Source organism: Cibotium barometz, unplaced genomic scaffold (assembly GCF_041138505.1).
Source record: "Cibotium barometz isolate CiBa-2024 unplaced genomic scaffold, ASM4113850v1 ctg439, whole genome shotgun sequence".
Lineage (NCBI taxonomy): Eukaryota > Viridiplantae > Streptophyta > Polypodiopsida > Cyatheales > Cibotiaceae > Cibotium > Cibotium barometz.
This window is the reverse complement of record NW_028229441.1, coordinates 376,072-383,171: the sequence shown is the minus strand read 5'-3', so window position 1 is coordinate 383,171 and position 7,100 is coordinate 376,072.

Sequence of the window (7,100 nt, the reverse complement as noted above, 5' to 3'; positions counted from 1 at the left end):
AAAAGAGGATGACGCAAGAGAAATCCCTGCATATATTCCAAAAACAAATGGAAGCAAGCATACATAGCATTTCAACAAGGAATGCTGGGAAAAGAACTAGATAGATACTGACTAGTTGGAATAAAATGTAATGTCATTGCTGCTAGATAGACAAGTTCAGTTGAAGCAACTACTAGACTTATGCCCAAGGTTCAAGGCCAAGATCTTGTTAGCAGGTATTGAAGGACCTTGCAAATAATTAAAGCACACGGTGGAGGAAGAGACCCCGGAATGTGGCAATATGCAAGCAGAAGGACCATCAGCATCCAAAGATGATGAAGTGGCTAAAGTCACAATTAAACTCAACAATATTCTCATTAATGATGCAGTATTAGATGGAGGATCTAGGGTGAATGTTGTTATAGAAGAAACCACATTAGGTTTAGTCCTCAAGTGGGAGCCCATTTAGTTCAACATAAGAATGACTGGCAACAGAATAGTAGTGCCAAAGGGAATTGTCAAAAATGTATCAATGAGAATCAAACAAGTTGAGTTCAAGGTGAATCTAGTGTGGTGATTGATCACCACAAAAAATCACATTAGGTCCTACCAAGTATTACTAGGAAGACCTTGGCTAAGACATGGTAAGGTGAAGCAGGATTGGAGCAAAAACAAAATTACCATAAAAAAGGGTAAGCGGAAGGTGTATGTTGATCTCACGGATACTAAGAGACCACTAAAACATGCTCAGAGGCTAGTCCATGCTGAAACATACAACATGTTGGAAGGTTTTGATGATGATGAAGAAACCAAAATACTCTACGAACACCTAGACTTAGTACCATTGTACATGTTAAATGTGGAGGAAGAAATAAGGCAACACACTAAAACAAAGGCCCAAAACGTGGAAGTGGTTAAGAATCAACCAATGCAATAAGAAGAAAATTCTAGGAAGCAGAAAGCGCCAAGCTAAGCAAGACCCTGGGGGAAAAAGGCATGAAAGAAATTAAGTGGACTCGGAACTTGGAACAAGAAGAAGAAATCTACGAGATCCGAGATTGGGTAAAGAAGCAGAAAGAAAACTAGGGAAACAATGCAGCCAAGGTGAGTCTAGACAAATTACAACACAAGAAGTAAATATAGGAAAGGAAGAGAAGAAAGGAATGTAAAGATCAGCCTAGAACTGGAGGATGAATTCAAATAGAATCTAGTATCAAGATGTCTTTGCTTGGTCATATGAAGACATGGAGGGCATTGACCCTAAGTTCTTTCAGCACAACATCAATTTAAAAGAAGGACCCAAATTATGCAAAACTGAAGTTGAATCCCGCCAAGTGTGCATTTGCAGTAAAATCCAGAACTCTGTTAGGACACATTGTGTTGGCCCAAGGATTGGCCATAGATCCAGCTAAGGTGGAGGCCATAACCAAAATGTCTGCTCCCCAAAACATAAAGAAGCTTGAAAGATTCCTTGGCAAAGTGAAATGGTATACAAGGTTTCTAAAATATTTGGCTCATGTAGCATATCCATTATATGCTCTAACAAAGAAGGATGCTAAATATGAATGGAGCCCAAAATGTGAGAAGGCATTTTGCTGGCTAAAGTGCATGGTGTCTTTTGCACCGGTAATGATCAATCATGAATGGAATCTGATATTTCATGTTTATGTAGATGCCTCAGATAGAGCTATAGGCAGCGCACTCATGCAAGAGAAACAAAAAGGGTACATATAGCCTATACATTATGCCAACAAGGCTCTCAAGCGGAAAGAAACTATAGTACAACAGAGTGAGAATCCCTCTCCATGATCTTTTCCGTGAATAAATTCTAGCACTACCGTCTGGGAAACAAATTTGTTCTCCATATGGATCATCAAGATCTCATCTATCCGGTGAACAAAGCCTTCTTGGTAGGGAAAATGGCAAGATGGATGCTCCTACTTCAAGAATTTGAGTTCACCATTCAGTACACACCTGGAAAAGAAAATGCAGTGGCAAACTTTCTGTCTAGACTAGATTCTGGAGAACCTGCTTTGAAGGGTGTAGAGGATAAGCTTCCACATGCCAACTTGTTCACAGTTACATCATCCAGAGTAGAGGAAGCCTGGTACTATGACACGATGTGGTTTTTGGAAGATGGGTCTTTTCAAGAAGGATACACTACTAACAAGAAGAAGTGAATCGCCATAAGAAGCAAAAATTTCATAATGAGCATCATGCAACTCTACAAAAGAAGCATAGATCAAATTCTTCGAAGATGCGTTCCTGATCATGAACAGCCAGCAGTGCTAAGGGAAGCATAGTGAGGCATCACGAGAGGACACATGAGTGGCAAAATAACAGCCTGAAAATTTTACAAGCAGGCCTATGGTGGCCAACTGCTATCATGAGAGATGCTAACATGGAAGCAAGGAGCTATGATGTCTGTCAGCGGATGGGTCAACATAGAAATTTCATGCCCATCACACCCATACTGCCCCTAGCACCATTGGCTCTTGCAAGGCTGAAGATAGTAGAAACAGCCAGAGTGGCATGGACAAACCATCTGGATTGGAACACCCAACATGGAATGATCTCAAGACATACCTAAGGAAGAGATTATGTCATCCCAGCTTTTTAGAAACTAAGATGAATGAATTCTTGGAGTTAACCCAGGGGAGCAGAACTATTGAAGAGTATCACCAACAAGCGTTCGCTCTCCTCCTCAAATACTCGCACACCGTTAGATGAAGAACAGCTGATGGCCAGGTTCATTTAGGGAATGAACGAACCTTTGGTTACCCTGATAAAGAATGCCAAGCCAGTTTCCATGGCTGAAGCAGTATGGATGGTGAAGTACTTCGCCAAGGCACCACCCAAAGCCAGCTCCCTCGTCCTTCAAAAAGTTCCAAACATCGGGAAGTACTTCCAACCTTCTACCTCCTCCTAAGAGACACCAAGGTCCCAATCAAAACCAGGAGATGGGAAGCTTCAGAATGGAAGGAAGGCCTTTTCCTCAGAGCACTTTTTCAAGAACTCTAGCTCTTTCCAAGATGCAGAAGGAAGAGCTTCGAAGTGAAAAACAGGTGTTTCATTTCTCAAGGTTTTTGGCATCATATCAAGGATTTCCCAACTCCTTCTATGTCAATGGGACATGGAAGCCAAGTTCCCATAATTCAAAGACCGACTCCTTCGTATCAAACCAATCAAGGTCCCCCTTGCCAAAATCAGGGCAACCCCAGAAGAGTGCCAGCTCAGCCTACAGCCTCAATGCAAAGTAGTCTGAAAACTCCCTCCCAGAATTGGGGAAACCAGAGAGAGAGAGTTCCACCTCAGACTGCAGAGCCAGAGCCGCCACAATAGTTAAGGAAGTGGAGGAAGAAAGAGGACAGATTTATGCCGCCGTTGAATATCAAGGGCAAAATTGTCAGTTCTTAGTCCTCCAGACTCCAACAGAGTACAAGGGTAAGCATTTCAAGCTTTTGATTGATTCAGGTAGTACACATTCTTTTATTTCCCCATGATGTCTACATAAGTTAGTCCTAAATCAAAAATCAGGGAAACCTATGCAAGTAGAATTGGCCAGTGGGGTGTGGGAAGATTCTTTTCACACACCTGGAGATAGACTCTATTCAGTTTAATCTAGATGGGAACATAACAGACTACCAGTTCAGAGTCTTACCCTTGGGAATCTACAATGGAATCCTTGGAATGGATTGGCTCCATAAGAATCAGGCTGACATTCACTGTCACAAGGAAACCATCTCTTTCCTCGACCTTCATGGAAATAAAGTTCAAGGAACTGGAATTTCCAGATCCCCAGTGCTGCAATTAGTCAAAGCTTCTAAATTGCTAAAGGGACTCAGAAAGAGGCAAGGTGTCTGTCATTAAAATGAATCCAGTAGATAGAAAATTCAAGGCTAAGGAACCAGAGTGGTTAAGTGAGTATGCTGATGTATTCCCAGAAGAGATGACTCTCCGACTCGTGAAGTAGGTCATGAGATAGAGCTGGGCTCCTGGAGCTTAGCCAATAGCCCAACGTGCATACAAAATGCTAGTTCCAGAAGCCATAGAAAACTTAAGGAGCAGTCAAGACAATTGCTAGAGCAAGGATTCGTAAGACCTAGTGTCTCACCTTGGGGTGCACCTGTTCTCTTTCAGAAAAAGAAAGATGGAATGTTAAGACTCTATATTGATTACAGAGGACTGAATCAGTGAACAATCAAAAATAAGTATCATATCCCTATGATTGATGAACTTTTGGATCGATTAAGTGGAACCCAAATGTTCACAAAGATAGATCTCAAATCCGGGTATTACCAGATGAGAATCAAGGAACAAGATATCCTAAAGACAACCTTCAATACTCGCTATGGGCATTATGAATTTACAGTCATGCCGTTTGGATTAACTAATGTCCAACGACGTTTAATCACCTCATGTAGGATATTCTCACATAATACTTGGATGATTTTATTCGTGTTCTTTGATGACATCCTGGTATACTCTAAGAATGCAACAGATCATGAAGATCATGTGCGTAAGGTCCTGGAGATCCTAAGGAAGCACCAACTCTTTGCAAAAAAAAGTAAGTGTACTTTCTTTGTCCTTAAGTTGCCAGATTTTTCCTTAAGTAGTTACAGATGCCAGTGGTTTTGCCCTAGGAGGTGCTCTTATGTAGGAAGGTCATGCAGTAGCTTATGAATCTAGAAAGCTCATAACGCATGAGAAATAGTATGATGTCCATGACTTGGAGTTACTCTCAGTAGTTTATGCTCTGAAGTTGTGGAGACATTATCTCTTGGGACAGAGATTCACCCTGATGATAGATCATCAAAGTCTGAAGTGGATCTTCACCCAAAAGGATCTCAACATGCGTCAAAGAGACCCTACAAGAATTCGATTTTGAGATTAAGTACCAGCCAAAGAAAGAAAATGTGGTAGCAGATGCGCTCAGTAGGAAATTGGTGTCAAATCCATTGACTAGTGAAGCAAGAGAGAAAATCATGCAAGACAAATTCTTTGCCCCTATTGCTACCCTGCTGAGAGATGATGATGCAAGAAAGCAAGACTCCTTAGGAAATGAGTAGAGTTCTTGGAGGATGCATGTATTATAATAGTCGGCTATGCATTCCCAATGATTGAGGAAACGAAGGGAAAGATTCTGAGAGAAGCCCATGATAGTCTGATAGCTGGACATCTAGGGTTCATAAAGACCTACATGTCTATAAAGAAGAGCTTCTTCTGGCCAGGACTCAAAAAGGATGTACTTAATCATGTGCGTCAGTGTTTAATGTGTCAGAGAGTTAAGGCGCAGAGAGTCAAGATGCCAGGAAAGCTACATCCCCTAGACATTCCACAGATGAAGTGGGAATGTATCATTATGGATTTTTTTTACTAGACTACCTTTAGTGCAATCAGGTTACAACTCCATTTTTGTGGTAGTTGACAGACTAACGAAGTTTGCCCATTTGATTCCAGTAAAAGAATCCTACACTGCAGTGGATGTTGCTAAAGTCTTCCTCAAGGAGACTTTCAGATTGCATGGCTTACCTAGAAGGATAGTAAGCAATAGAGATCCTAAGTTCAGGTCAAGGTTCTGGAGAATTACATTCTTTGAAACAGTGGGAACTTTCTTGGATCTCAGTATAGCCTATCACCCTGAGACAGATGGCCAGACTGAAAGAGTAAATCAAGTAATAGAAGATATCCTTCAGTCATGCTGTGGGCATGGAACCCAAGAAGTGGTTAAGCTATTTGCATCTGGTTGAGTTTTCTTATAATGTCTCTTATCACCAAAGTATCAGGATGAGCTCTTTCAACGCTCTATATGGACAAGATTGCCTTACACCATTAACTTGGTCCGACCCATTGATCAAGGTCGAGATGTCGAGACAAATGCTTGATGATATGTAGCAACAAATGCAATCAATCCGTAAAGTTATTAAGGATGCCCACAGGATAGTTTGACTAAGGTCCAAATAAGGTTCTAAAGGGACAATAGGATTAATCCAAGTGTTGGGATAACAAAAATACAAAGAAGAAAAGAAAATATCCCAAAAATTCACATAAGATGATAAGTTGACCAAGTATTGGGTTTATTAGTTAAAAATTAAGGTTTATTAAATTAAAAATCAATTTTTGACACCTTAGTTAAGGAGGGAGAGGGCTCATGAAGTAGGTGCCTTTTTCTCATCATTACCTTGCATTTTTAATTCAAAAAAATGAGATATTTTTATCTCACCTCTCTCCTCCTGCAAACTGATCAAAAAGTGAGCTAAATTGGTCCAGACCTTGTCGAAATCTAGAACCCAGTTGGACTTGGTTAGTGGCCTCCCACACCTATAAATAAACCCTCGTTCCTTTGTATTTTCATCTTTGTGTATTTACATGCCAATATTATCTTCATTTTAGTGTAATTCTATTATCCCTCTATTTTACCTCTACTTTGGGAAGCTTTGGAGCTTCACAAATCTCCATCCACTCTTGGAGATTACCCTCCCCATTGGGCTTTACTTCTTTGTAAAAGAATTAAGCCAAAAATGAAGGGTAAGCCTTAATCCATGGTGTTTTTCTATCTTTATCAATGGTTATCTTCTTCCCAATCCCTCTAATGCTTGGGAAGCTTTTAAATCAATAGTTTTTTCTTGAAATCAAGCTTTTTTATGATTCAGAATGTTTAGTTGGATTAATGCTAAACTTTTAAGCTTAAATTTAATATTTTTGATTAATAAATATCTCTTTTTTGAAAGATTACTTATCTTTTTTATTAGATCCTTATTAGAAGGACGGATCTTAATGATAATCTCATTATCTTAATCAAGACACTAGGCTTGACAAGCTAGAGAAGAAGATTAAATATTTTTATGATTTTAATCTAGTTGAAAATGATGACTAATTCTTTAAAATTATTTTATGATTAAGAAAAATCATATTAATTCATTTTAAGATTGAAAGAGAGTTATGCTAACATTTTTGTAAGTATTTTTATATAGTAATAATGAATGGATATTTTAAGAATAATCAAAAGGTTTAAATATAATTATATTTATAATTGTGTTTATAGTTACGCTATGTTTGCATAATAAAATTTTAGTTTAAAAGAGGAGTTCTTATCACATTTCAATTATGAGGAGTTATTT